Source organism: Rhinatrema bivittatum, chromosome 1 (genome assembly GCF_901001135.1).
Source record: "Rhinatrema bivittatum chromosome 1, aRhiBiv1.1, whole genome shotgun sequence".
NCBI classification, from domain to species: domain Eukaryota; kingdom Metazoa; phylum Chordata; class Amphibia; order Gymnophiona; family Rhinatrematidae; genus Rhinatrema; species Rhinatrema bivittatum.
The window spans coordinates 543,279,767-543,294,788 of record NC_042615.1 but is presented as its reverse complement, the minus strand read 5'-3'; the positions used below and the strand labels follow the sequence as shown (position 1 = coordinate 543,294,788).

The 15,022-nt window shown below is 42.6% G+C and overlaps 1 protein-coding gene across 9 annotated transcripts in view; it reads right to left on the bottom strand.

Annotated features, from left to right (window-relative positions):
- Positions 1 to 15,022, bottom strand: part of TOPORS (TOP1 binding arginine/serine rich protein) — a 38,156-nt gene that overhangs the window by 8,726 nt on the left and 14,408 nt on the right. For 4 of the 9 annotated variants that reach the window (XM_029615618.1, XM_029615594.1, XM_029615584.1 and 1 more), the window contains exon 3: positions 12,083 to 12,215. The exons of the other annotated variants lie outside the window; for them this stretch is intronic. The gene's annotated coding sequence lies outside the window, so the exon portion shown is untranslated. The remainder of the gene's footprint in view (positions 1 to 12,082; positions 12,216 to 15,022) is intronic. 9 annotated transcript variants of the gene reach the window in all.

Genomic DNA, 15,022 nt, shown 5'->3' with positions numbered 1-15,022 from the left:
GCGATACTGGTGGGGAACAGGGTGTGGAAACTGAGAAAGACTTGGGAGGATTGAAAGGTGATAGGATGAGATAGAGAGAGACTGGTGGGGACAGGTTGGGGGAACTGAAAGATTTGAGAGGACATGGTAGATGGGATTAAAAGACTAGCGGGAACAAGATGTGATTGAGAGAGACTGACTAGCAAGGGGACAGGGTTGGGGGATTGAGAGAGACTGGTAGGCAAATTGATAGACTGCCGGGAAGAGAAGAGGACTGAGAGAAACCAGTAGGGACAAGATGAGCAGCGGGAGAGGCGCTGTTGGAAGGGGATAGTCTCCTCTCCCCACCTACACTTCTCTATTGAAAACATGAGGATCTACGATAATCTGCATTCTAATTTCTTGGCTCTATGTGTGTAAAAGGTTGGCCACTCCTGCACTACATTTGCTAGTTTGCATGATTTTTCTCCTCTACCAAATGTAGTCCAGAATTCTGGTAAACAATTTATTTATTGGATTTATAAAATTGCCTATCAAGCTTTTCTTAGGTGATGTACATAAACATTCATAATCATTATATATAAAACCAAAACATTAAAATACAACATCAAGACTAAAAAATAAAATCAATATGCATGCCAGCATATTACAATCAGGCCTGTTCCTTCTGGGAGAAACTAATCTGCAGCATTGGGTACTCATATAAAAAATAAAACTGAAGGGAGAGGCATCATGCCATGATCTACTGTATTAAGATACTCACATAAAATACTAGTAGGAAAATCTGATTGAGAAATTGCTAATCATGCACTCAATTGTCTTTGACTACATCATAACAAATAAATTGTTAACGTAGTCAAGTGTGTCAGGCTAACTACTTAACAGGATTCAGTCATATTTAAAGCTAGCCTTTAACCGTTTTCTTAAAAGACTTTATACAATATTCAGATCTAACTTCATCAGGCACGTTATTCCAAAGCTCTGGACTAGCCACTGCAAAAGTACATTCACATCTCTCACATATCCAAAGCTTTTTTACTGAATGAACGTCCAATAAATTTTTTCCTGAAATCTAATAGGCAGGCGCTATTACTCCTTGAGCCTCTGCTCAATTTCCTTGAGGTACTCAGCAGCAATGCACAGCAATGATGCCCGTGCCAAATCTAACACTGATGCCTGAAGGGGCGCTGGGATCAACGGTTGCCTCCCTATTGCTGATCTTCAGCTGCCTGGGGGAGGAAGCTTCCCTGGGCCATCAAATCTTCTTGGGATCCAGGCCCAAAACAGACAAGTGCACCAGTCCTGAGACTGTGCCTGGGGATTGAGCACCAAGGGTGCCCTCAACTCCAGTAGACCACTGTGAGTAACTCTTGAGGCTACGGCTATGACTCTGCAGATGCCTCTGAAGAGGAGGTGTTAAAGTTCCCTTCAGACCCTTCTACTATACCAAAGAGAAGGCACTGAGGGCCTCTCCCCCGCAGGATTTGTAAGGAAAATAGCTGAGGTCATTCTATTTACATTACAGATGGAGGAGCCGTCCAGAACCAAGATGCTGGATATCCTCCAGGTTGTGGAGCCCTTTAAAGAGATTGTGGCAGTTCCAGATTATGAGATCCTTCAGGAGGGTACAGATGAGGATGTGGGAAAACCTCTCTCTGGTTTCCCTCAATTAGAAGGTAGATGCAATATTTTGCATCCAAAAAACTCCCTGATTTGACAAGTGGCATTTGCCACACCAATCTGTAGTGGTCAAATCTACTCTCAAAAAGGCCAAGAGGTCTAGAACCCTACTCCTTGGTGCCCCAGGGGAGAGATTCTAGGGCCCTGGATACTATTGGGAGAAAAGTGATTCAGGGAGCTATGCTCAAAACCTGCATAGCCTCCTACCAGCTCTACATGTGGAACATACTGAAGCAGGTGACGCCCAAGCAGCTTCCTCAAAAGCAGGAAGAAACCCTTCAGTCGCTGATGGACAAAGGGTTAAAGTGGAAAAAAACAAACATGTGGTCTGTTCAACTTAGATATTTTTGAAACAGCATTGAGATTCTCTGCCTAAGGGATTGGGGCCCACAGACTTGGCCTGTCACAGGCCTCAGATCTCCGCCCACAATTACAGGAAAGACCTGCCAATATGCCATGCACAGGAAAGAATCTCTTTGGAAATAGAGTGAAGGCTGCATTTCCACAAATCAGAGATCACTGTGCAATGCTCCAGTAGCTCTCCACTGGCACACAGAACCCAGTCTCTTCTTCCAGGAGGTATCCGAAGCCAGGGCAGAGGAGACACTATCCTCTGCCCTCTCTGTGCTGTATATAGCAGAACCCCTGTGCCCATTCTACACAATAGAGGGCACATAAGCTCCAGTCACCAACCCAGTCAACATCTGGGATGACGATTTGATTGGAACACAGCGAACGGAGCCAGGATCCTGGTACCCTTGCCAGAGGACCTTCCACTTGAGGGGAGGCTAAGGTTTTATGTAAACTGGTGGCCCAGTGTAACCTTGGATATTGAGTCCTCAACATTATTAGAAGTGAATACAGATGAAATATCCTGCTAATCGGCCTCCAGACCCCAGCTGATCACTAGTCACATTAGGAACTGCTTCTATAAGGAGCTTTCCACCCTCTTAATGGCCAGAATGGTTCTACCAAGGCAGAGAGGGTGGGATTTTACTCCAAATATTTCCTGATTCCAAAGAAAACTGGGGGATTCCATCCTATCCTAGACCTAACAGCCTTAAACAAAGTCTTCAAAAAAAATAAAAAAATAAAAGAATTTCAAGATGGTTTCCATGGGCATCTCTTCAAAAAGGGGATTGGCTATGCTTTCTCAATCTAAAGGATACTTACATGCACAGAGATTTTCCCAGGTCAGATGAAATATCTCAGATTTGTCACCTTCAGTACTGCATTCTGCCTTTTGAGCTAGGATCTGCCCCACATCTTCACAAAATGCCTAGCCTTGGTGGTGGCACACTTACACAAACTAGGGATGTGGGTACATCCCTATATAGATGACTGGCTGGTCAAAACCTTCAGGCAGGAGCTGAGGAATTGATGAGTTTGACTGGGTGTTGGAGTTGCTAGGGTTCATTGTCAAATATTCCAATTACCTCAATTGAAGTTTATTGGAACTCTGCTAGACAACTCAGGCAAAGGCCTTTCTTCCTCAACAGTTGGCTGACACCATGATGTTTGCAGTGGAAGAGATTCAGATGAGTCAGCAGATATCAGAATGGCATATGTTGAAGCTGCCGCGTCTCATGGTCTCAAAAGTAAATGTCACTCGCATGGCACATCACCACATGAGAAGAGTCCAATGAACATTGTGGTCTCAGTGGTTATAGGCCATTCAGGACAGCATCTAGGATCAGGGATTCCCTGTCCTGGTGGTGGGACAATTCCAATCTGGTTAGAATAATTTCCTTCCAAATTTCTCCAGTCTAAACTGTCCTCATGAAGATGGGGTCTGCACCCAGACCTTGTGTTGTGCCCAAGAGAAGTTATATCAAATACATTTCCAGGAACTCCAGGGGTTCTGCTATGCTCTAAAGGATATGCTCACGGTGTCAGCCATCAAAATTATCCTTGTCCAGATGGACAACCAAGTAGGGATGTACTACATCAAAAAGCATGGAGGTATGGGCTCATATCTTCTGTGTCAGGAGAATGTCCAACTGTGGGACTGGCAAACTCTCAGGGGATGATGCTCTAGGTCTTGTACCTGGTGGGAATGGAGAATGTTCTCATAGACAAACTAAGTTGGTCCTTGCAACCCTATGAGTGGTCCCTCAGAGGTTCAGCGATCAGATTTTCCAACGCTGGGACACACCAAGGTATTTCAGTTCACGTCCCCTTGTAATGGAAGGTCCCACTCTTGTTCCAGGCAGTGGGTACACACTAAACTAGCCTCGGATTCCTTTGCCCTAGATTGGAGCAAGGACTGATGTATAGATATCCTCCAATCCCTCTAGAAGCAAAGGTTCTCTTGAAGCTTAGAGGGGGGGGGGGCATCATGATTTTCAAAGCCCCCCTTTTGGAGAAGAGATATCTGGTTTCCACGCTTGAGGGAGATGTCCCCATCTGGTTCCCTGATGGACATCTCCAGATCTCATCTCTCAGGGCCAATACACGCTGCAATATCCCAGCGTTGTCTCCATCGCTCACCATTCGGATGTTGAGAGACTGAATTTTCAACCCCTTGAATTATGTTTTTAGTTTCAAGAAAGGCTTCCACTAGAAAGCCCTACAGATTTAAGCAGAGTAGATGTGCTGTGTGATGTGAGCAGAAAGCTCTAGATCCTCTCTCTTGCTCCACACAGCAACTGCTTGGATATCTTCTACAACTGTCCAAGTCTGGTCTCAAGACCAACTTCATAAGAGTTCAATCCATCCTGCAAAAAAATCCAGAATTAGATGAGTCTTTACTGAACAAGGAAGAATACCCCGCTCCTCACACCAGGCCTCAAACCCTCTCCAAACCCGCACTAAGCCAAGGAAATGTAGAACTTGCGAGCACGGAGTAAAGTGGCAATTACTGCAAAGAAATAACTATGCTTTAACTGGCGAGCCCTCTCAAGGGCCAAACTATAAGACAGAATCGATCAGTTCCTCGTGAAGAACTGGTCCCTGCTGAAGCAGATCCATGTGCAGTGGAAGACTAAGGGGAGCGTCCACCAGGAGTTGTTGCAGATCTGCATACCACATATGCCTAGGCCAGTCTGGCACTACCAGGAGTACTAGTCCCCTGTGGCCTTCGATCTTGCGAATTATCTTTCCCAGCAACGGCCACAGAGGAAAGGCATAAAGCAATCAATCTTCCAGCCAGATCTGTACAAGAGCATCTATTCCCAGGGACCATGGATCTCTCCTCCAACTGTAGAAATGTGAGGAACCTTCACATTTCAAGAAATCGCCAGCAGGTCCAGGAACAGAAGGCCCCAGCAATCCACAATCAGCTGAAATGCCTTAGCTGACAACACCCACTCTCCTGGGTCCAGAATCTCCCTGCTGAGTAAGTCCGTTCTTATGTTGTCTTTTCCTGCAATATGAGAGGTCAAGATCATCTGCAGATGACCTTTCAACCATTCCATCACAGCAGGTTTATTTCCTGCGACACTTGCTGAGGACCTGGCGATTGATAAAGGCCACGGTCATCATGCTATCTGACATCACAAGAACCGCTTGATTCCGCAGTCTGTGGCTGAACTGCAAGCATGCTAGCTGTACCAACCGGGCCTCTAGGCATTGATGTTCCAGCAGGACTCTCTGGCAACTCCAGACAATGAGCCCTCCAACCATGAAGACTCGCATCTATTGTGGGTACCAACCAGGCCAGAGAGGACAAGGGAACTCCCTTTCTCAAATGAGCCTCCTTCAACCACCACTGGAGGCTGGAGCAGATTTCCATCGACAAGTGGAACCGAACTGCATAATCCTGAGACTGCAGGTTCCAATGAGATAGCATAGCGCGCTGAAGAGGATGCATATGCGCCCTTGTCCACAGCACCACTTCCAGGGTAGCTGCCATCAAGTCGAGTACCTGTAGGTAGGACCACACTGTCGGGCGAGTGGCCTTCATCAACTGACACTTGAGACGTCAATCTCTGGATCCGAACTTTCGGTAGGAAACTTCTGTCCTGTCCCATGTTGAACCGGACCGCCAGATACTCCAAAGACTGGAATGGTTGAAGATTGCCCTTGGTCAGATTCACCACCCAACTGAGCTCCTGCAATAAGGAAATCATCTTGTGTGTCATCAGATGGCTCTCTTCCTGAGACTTGGCTTGAATCAGCCAGTCATCCAAATATGGGTGCACCAGGATTCCTTCTTTCGCAAGGCCACCGCTACCACCACTATAAGCTTGGAAAATATTCTGGGAGCAGTGGCTAGACCAAAAAAAGACAGTGCCTGAAACTGATAATGGCACCCCAACATTGCAAAGCGTAGAAAGCGTTGGTGTTCCAATCAGATAGGAATATGAAGGTCTTGGATCTGACAGATCCAAGGAAGTCAGAAATTCCCCTGACTGCACCACCATTATTACAGAGCGTAATGTTTCCATTCGAAAATGAGTCACCTTCAAGTGATGGTTGACCCTCTTGGGATCCAAGATGGGACGGAAGGAGCCCCCCTTCTTGGGCACAACAAAATAAATGGAATATTGCCCCATACTTTGAGATGTGGGTACTGGAACCACAGCTCTCATTCTGAGAAGCCTTTGAAGGGTGAACTCCACTGCCTGCTTCCCTTGTCACTCCCTGCAGAACATCATGAACACATGCTGAGGAATACTGCGAAATTTAACTGCATACCCTTCACGTGTCACCTCCAGGACCCACTGGTCCAACGTGATCTCAACCCACCTCCGATAAGAGAGCGAGGGATGTCCCCCTATTTCCTGTTCTGGAAGGTGGGTTGGCAAACCTTTATTGGGAAGCTCAGAAAGGTCCAACACCCCTGAGCTGGGAGGAGAGTCTGTGCTTTTTTTCTTTTCTTTGACTGAAGCGGTTTCCCGGGGGTAAGTGGTGGCTTGCCCCGACGGCTGAATTCTCTACCTACCGCTTCTATTTCCTGCCCGAGGGGGGGTGTGGCCTGAAGGAGGCGGAGGCGGACCCGGACGGGACGTTTAAATTTCTGCACTGCTGTTTCGAGCCCCGAGCTGGGAGGAGAGTCTCAGTGTTTTTTTACTTTTCTTTGACTAAAGCGGTTTCCCGGGGGTAAGCGGTGGCTTGCCCTGATGGCCAAATTCTCTACCTACCGCTTCTATTTCCTGCCCGAGGGGGACGGGACGTTTAAATTCCAGTATTGCAGCGGCGCGCAGCAGAGCTGGCGCGCGGCTAAGCAGGGCTTTGCTGGGCCTTCGTTGGGAATTCGTTTGGAGGACTAGGACTCAAGGGGTAATTATATCTTCTTATAAATTGCAGCAATAAGCTTTTCTCTACCTCTCGGCTCCATAGAAGTGATATTTAAAGGTATACTGGATTTTCTGATTTTTAAGCATTGTAAACACCAGACTGCTTTTTGATATATATTTCCTGGAAATGCCACACACAAAAAGGAAAGCTAAATTAAGGCCTCTTAGTGAGGTGGCATCGGTAGAGGCCAGACAAAAAACAGTACTGGATTGGTTAGATCCCCAAAATTCCCCTATAGGGCAGACTGCAATAGAAGATACATCAGAACGAGGTGTTTCTTCTTTGGTCAATGAAATATCTTTGAGCCCAGGGGCACCGGCTCCACCAATGCCCCCTGGGAGCGAGGGTCAGGTGGCCCAAAAAAAACCCATGGGTTAGTCAGGAGGGTGAGATGAGTTTCTTGGAGATACAAGGAGAAAAAGAAAGTCAATCTACTGACTTGCAGGTTATAGAGCATAGGCCATGTGAAGATATACGATTAAGTTTACTACAAAGTCCAACCGTGTTGCCCATTAATTCAAGTACACCAAAAATGAGTAATCCATCCAAAGATAATATAGAAGTAGTTATTAAACCTAATACTTTAATGTTTAAACCAGATAATATAACTATGGAAAGTCTATGGAGCTGCTTAGTGAAATTAGATTCATCTATAAATAAATTGACCGAAATAGTAATGAGAACCTCTAATTCTTCAGTAGTAAATACAGCTGAATTAGAAAAGCAAAAAGAGGCAGTAGATAAAATAGAGAAAAAAAACCACTCAGGTAGAAAAAATTCAAACGAAACAGATTGTTGAGAGTGAAGATGTGAGTAAAAGATTAGAAAAGTTGGAAAATATGGTAAGATCATTAAATTTAAGAGTTAATAATTTTCCAATTATAAAGAAATTAAATCCTATGAAATTATTTAGGAATTATTTATTACAAATATTAAAAATACCAGAGAAATGTTTACCGGTTATAGTAAGCACTTTCTACTTGGAGGATAAGAATAAGCTGGTAGAACAAGAACAAAAAGAATTAAGTGATAAAGTATTGGAGAATGAGACTAGATCGATAGATATTTCAGATTTACTTCAGAAATCTCAAGATGAATTAGATATAAAAATAAGGGGAACACTGTTGGTTCAATTATCCTTCTCAACGGATAAAGATAATATTATGAGATCCTTTTTCCGGAATAGAACAAATACTTTCTATGGTCAGAAAGTCTGGATCTTTCCCGATCTTATTAAAATTACACAGACTCGAAGGAAAATTTTCCTTCAATATAGGGAGAAAGTATTAGAAAAAGGAGGCTGTTTAAAACTCTTGTATCCATGCAAATACAGTATAAGAGTGAATGGATGTAATTATCTATTTTTTTATCCAATTGACCTAAAAAAACCTTCTTGAAAATTAATGACCGGTATAGAAAATGTATAAGAAAGGGTCTAGACAATGCTTGTTTCTATGTGTGTTTCGTTCAAATATATTAGATTGCACTTCTAATTTCCTAATGAAAATTAATGGATGATAGGAAGTTGACTTTGTGTTATTTCATGAAATTGTTTCCGATAGAACTTGTTATAGTCAGTCCTGGAAATTTAGTGTTAACTTATTTGCTGTTATTATTTGAAACAATAAATAAAGAATTAAAATAAAAAAAGAAAGGTCCAACACCCGAGCCCACTCCTCTCTTAGGCTGCCGGGGATGAAAGGCATGAAACCTACTGAAAGGCCGAGTTCACTGAAAACACATGGAACCCCGGAAATGATCACTCATACCAAAGGGGCGCTGTAACTGTTTCTTATCCTCCAGCAACCGAGGCACCGGACACGTGCCCCACTTACTGGCCAGTTTCTCCAACTTGCTCCCAAACAAAGGCGAGCCTTTAAAGGGCATCTTAAGATTGGCTTTGAAAGCTGTATCAGCTGACCAATTTTGCAACCAGAATTGACGTTTGGTCACTATCACCAAAGCCACTCTTGCTGAGGTACAGACCAAATCACAGCCTACATCTGCTAAAAAGGCGGCAGCAGGCTCCATAACTGCTCTGGAATTCCCTCCAAACTCTTCAGCCTCCTGAGAGAGAAAGAGACAAGATCTCGCCACTAGGGTGCAACAGGAGGCAACTGTCTCAAAGGCTTACTTAAAAATAGCCTCAATCCTTCATGTTCTTATGTTCTATCATGTACATCCTTCAATGAGGATAGTCGTCCCCTTAGATACAACACATACCAGAGCATCCAGTTTGGGAAAACGCTCTCTCAAAGCCAGGTGCAGGGGTACAGGCCTTCCAATGTCCAACTCCCTTTAAAATTTGCCCCTGGAGCATCCCATTCTAGATCAATCAATTCCTGGATACCATCAATCACTGGGGAAAAACAAGAGGCTTTAAGTAAGGAAACCAAAATGGGATTCTTACTTGGCTCTGACATAGCATCCGAACCAGGAACACCCAGCTGTTTCAAAGTCTGGGAAATCAGGAACAGCAGTTCATCTCTATGAAAGAACCGCAACATGATTTGATACGGTTCCAGTCCTAGAGGAATCTCCCCATCTTCCAGGGAATCAGGATCAACCTAATCATCAGTGCCATCCGGATTCCTGATGGGAGCACCAGAGGGTGCCGAGGCGAGCCCCGGCACTTAAGCACAGAACTGGAAAAGGGAGGAGCCACTGGCTGAGTGTCCAACCGGACAGAAATAGGGGAAGTGGAGGACTGCGCCTGAAGAAAGGCTTGTAAGCCTTGAAAAAATTCCACCCAAGAAAAAGCAGCCAGGTCCAGACCAAGCCCAGAAGGAACTGGAGCTGGTCCTACAGAACTGCCGCTGGTCCTACAGAACTGCCCTTGCCAGCAAAGAAGCCAGTCAAGGAAGAACCAAGATCTGGTGTCCCTCCAGTCAAGGCCGTGACCAATCCATCATCGGAATGGGAAGAGCTAGGCTTAGCAAAATCCGAGGAAAACAACTCTCCTTGAGCATCTGAACAGCGCTGACACAAGTTAGAAGACAAGTCAGGCTGAGAAGCCCTAATATGATAGGCAACACAAATAGGAAGAATCTTAGGCTTCTTGCTTACTGGCACCATCGCTGTGGTAAAAGTGCATCGGAACGGCTCGCGCTCAAAAATGAAATGCGCCCAAAAAATAAGCCCCTAGAAGAAAGCGCAGCAGATTGCACCCACAACCTATGTGCCAAGTGCATAAAAAAGTTTGTGCGCGTGAAAAGCGTGTCCCAACACCAAACGCTCAATGCGTGAGCAGAGCAGACATACTGCGCATACCAATGACCTATAGAGGGCAGCAGAACATACACAAAAGCGCATCAAAACGGCTGCTGCAGCCTACCATGTGGCATGCAAGAAAAAAGCTTAAGTGCGGGGCCTAGCCCAGGCTGCCCAGTTCCCCAACGGGACGGGACCTAATGTCAGCACGGCGTGCTGAAAACAGAGACCTGAGGAAGTCCTGAAAACTCTGTCTCTGATGAAGGCTGTGGGAGGAGAGGGCATCTGCCATCATTGCTGCGCTTGGCCTCCTGCATGCGCTGCCTTTCATCTGAACTACCAGCTTAGTCCACATCAGGAAACCCAGCTACTGGACTAAGGCACACCTCTGAGGAACCATGGAAATCGCCTCAGGAATTCTCAACTGGGGAAGGGAACTTTAGGTATCACTGCAGGAGAGCAGGGCTTTCTTTTCCTGAATTGAGAATTTCAAATTTCTCCTTTCAAAAAGCTCAAAGCAATCCCCATAGGGAGACGGAAAATACTGGCAGGCTGGGGTCACTGCAGGGTTATTATATACTGTGATGTCAGCTTACTCCGTCTCCATCTGCTGGCAAGGGAGCATAAACCCACTGGTCTTGAGACAATCTGTCTACACAATAGGAAAATGTATTTTCATGGTTCTGACATCTTGGGAACATTAATCTGCCTGTGGAATTTACATGATTAGTGAGATTTGTACAGTATTAGTCTCAAACTAACATTAAGACGGCTAAAACCTTTCCTAACCCCAGATGACTTCAGAACAGTACTACAACTTCTCATCTTCATCAACTTGGACTATTGTAACTCATTATTTGGCTTACCACTCCATCATCCTTCCACACCAAATTTTACAAAATATAGCCGCCAGAATCCTAACAGGAACAAAAAAAACACGAACATATTACTCCTATTCTTATATCTCTACATTGGCTCCCATTAAAATACCGAATTGAGTACAAAATACTGACCATACTACACAAACTAATACACGAAGAACAAAATGACTGGCTAGGTACAACGATCAAACTCCATACAACGCAACGAAACCTCCGCTCAACCAAAGGCCTCCTAACAATTCCACCCATTCGATCCACACAACTGATATCAATCTGTGAAAGAGCCATATCCCTCGGAAGCCCCAAACTCTGGAACACACTCCCAACCAAACTAAGAATACAACCCAACTTAAAAACCTTCAAGAAAGAACTGAAAACCTGGCTGTTCACCAAAGCCTACCAAATCACCCAATGACAATTATACATCATCCTCACTATATACCATGTTAATGGACCTCTGTATCCATCTATCTCAACCATAATATCCTTTATATGTAACACTATCTATATAACATCTCAACCATGTGAACTTGTATATTTAACCTATTTTCTTTAAATGTTCCTTTTACTACAATTAATATTTCTTTAAATGTACCTTTTATCAAAATGTCTATACTAACTCAATATACTCCATTCCATCAAAACTTGTAAACCGTTATGATGGCGAAACCGAATGACGGTATATAAAACTCGATATATAAACAAATTAGATCATGTGACAGTGCTTAAAAATACAATTTTTCACAAATGCAGCTTGCCAAATGAACTTCTGATATAGTCTACTAGATCAGTTGTTCTTAGTCCTGGAAATGACTAATAGGCAGGGTTAGAAAAATATTTAGAAAACTTAGGAACCAAACTACATTTTTTAAAATCTAAGGATTTCCTTATTTTGCTGCTAACTTTACCTTTTTTTTTTAAGGAATTTTTAGAGGGTGGGTTTTGCTCTTTTTTTTTTTTTTGTTATTGTGGTTGTTTACACTTTATCTCCTGCTATTTCCTCTCTTATTAGGCTTTATCCCCACCTCTCCCTGCTTCTTTCAGGAAGCATTGCCCTGTGAACGAATATACATAAGAAAACCACAGAATACCTTAAAAGACCGGATCCAGAGATCTGTTCCAGTCCACCTTAAGCCTCAAACAGGGAACCATGGTCTGGGTGGAGCCTTCTGGGAAGATGGGCCCAGGAAGGAAGGAATAGGAGGCCCCAGGGAATGAAGGAACCTAGAGAAAGCCCAGACCGAGAAACCGTAAGTGTTCATAAGCTGCAAAGGCGTGCAGAGCTGTTTCTTTTTCATTGTATATTAATAAAAGTGCATGGAAAACCAGCCAGAGCCTAGCCTGCATCTATTCTCTGGCCATTCTGACTGCACACAGTGCCACACTCCCAATCTAGCACACTAGTACAAGACCTAGCAAAAAGGGGATAGCTTCAGGCCATATCATCATTTTAAGGGATTCTTTATGGGAATATGAATTTTCCCATAAAGAATCCCTTGATACACCGATCACTACCATTTGTCCTGCTTTCCAGCAATATTGATCGGCTTCCGCTTTGCTTTTTGGGTCCATATCATCATTTTAGCCTGGAACCCAACAGAGTGATAGTGGCTTTTTGGGTCGGGCTGGGTCCCCGATATCAGCCGTTTCTTGAGCTGGGCCTGGTGGAAGGCCCTGAATTTTAAATGACTGTGTAACCTATTGCCCGGGCTTTTTCTAGCCCTGCTACCAGGTCTGGTTTTCAAGACAAACAAAATAAGTAAATTATTCTATTTTATAGATATTTATTGGGGAGATCCTGAAAATTAAACTGAATGTAATTGAGAACAACTATAAAATGCTAAAATCATCAGTGCCAAAAAAAAAAAAAATGAACAAAACCCAAAAAAGTGAAAGAATATTAAAGTCAAATACAATACATTAATCCCATTACCATTCGGTAAGTGGAGAAAAAATAAGGAAAAACAAATTTTCTAAAAAATGTTGTAATGACCATCATATAGCACTGGACCGACACAATGAACTTGTGCTTTAAAGTCCTTTCAATGTGCTGCCAATTATATTTTGGTCATATACTGATAAATGTGATTCCTTTTTTGTTACGCTTTCACAAATACATTTTTTAAAGTATATTTTCTTGTGCATATACAATTCAAGATATCATTAATGTAAAATGTCACTCGAGGATTAAAACTTATCTTTTTCACTGTATAAACAACTTTAGAGCACTGATACAGTGGCACACGTGTTAATTTCCTGGAGAACAAGCAAAAAATGTATTTTCGATAGAGAAAGAATGGGAAATATAAAATGTTTATCAACTTTTTTTTTTTTTAGCATGTGGTATCACACAATCATCCATCTTAAGTCTCAAACATCTATTAATTTGTAAATTAAATCTTTAATGATACTCTGAATTTGCAAGAGTTAAACATCCTCAAAAACTTTTCAAAAAATCCATAGATGTAAAGCTGTTCGGCCTTTCTTCACTTGAAAGTTGAGCCATTAAGATATGGTGAACCAACTGGAGTTTGCCCCGGAAGCAGGCAATTTCCTCTACTGTCGAATCACTGACGTCAGGACAATATACACAATCAAGCTGGGAATATTGCAGTTTCATTTAATCATCTTCACTGGGTCTGTCTACAACTGACATTAAAACTTTGAAACTTTTAATAACGTTCAATGACTGTAGACATTTAACAATGTTTTGATGAATTCTATGAAACTAAGGATTTTTAACTTTTGCATTTTCAGACTATTATTAAAGATTTAATTTACAAATTAATACAGATTGAGACTTAAATTAGATTTATTATATGTGCAGAAGCATTGGTTCCTTTCTATAATACAATCAATACTAAAAAATGTTTGATAAATGTTTTTTTTATTTCTCATTTTCTATGAATTTTGATGACTATGGGATTACTTCACTTTTTGATGGTTTATGGATTTTTCCCCCATGCAAACTTAAGTGCTGGGAAAAATGTAAATAATTCCAGTAATTACTTGCTTATCACAACTAAACTGTTCTCCAATCCCTGCTGGCAATATTAGCAGAAGGTATGCCACTACAACCCCTCCCTCCAACCACTATCTCTAATCTAACTCTATGAAACCCACTTATAATTACAAATGATTTGTCAGTTTCACTTTGCCAGTGTGTACGTATTTAGCAATATTATTAATAAACTTCATGCTACAAAACTAGGGATCTTTCTTAGTTTTGACCTCCAAATTTTAGTTTTGCCAAGCAAGTGTTCAAAATGTGATTTTTAATTGACATGCCCCACCCCTTCCAAAAAAAAAAATGGAGTCCTATTTTTAGGTTTAATTTGTATTTCAGATCAAACAACCCAGTATAAAAATAAAATAAAAAACCTCTTCTTACTCTCCACTGTAGGCGACAGGTATTTTGATAATTTTCTGATCACTTGACAAAAATCATCAGAATAATGAACAAAGAAATGGAGACACAGGTGATCAAATAAATGTGCAAGATACCAATCTTCCTTGATGCACTGTATTGCTGTCAAATCTCCACATGAAAAATGGAGAAATTACTACTTACCTGATAATTTCCTTTCCTTTAGTAAAGGGTAGGTCAATCCCAACGAATGGGTTATGCATCTCTGCCAGCAGGTGGAGCAAAAGCTGATGTCATGACTATATAGTCCGGTCCAAACATCAGCACACCAGTATTCTTTGGAACAGCCAAACTGTGAACAAACCTGATTAAATTCAAACATTATTAGCAACAGGCAGCCATTTGTGTTTCTCAACCAAGAAGAACACTGAGCTCAGCCAAAAAGAACATAGTAACATAGTAATGACAGCAGAAAACGACCAAAATGGTCCATCTAGTCTGCCCAGCAAGCTTTCCAAGGTAGTAACTGCCGTTCCGTGCCAGATAAGCTTTATTTATTCCCATCCTCCAGCCTTTAGGGATCCACAGTGTTTATCCCTTGCCCCTTTGAAATCCTTCACAGTTTTAGTCTTCAGAACTTCCTCCAGAAGGACATTCCAGGCAT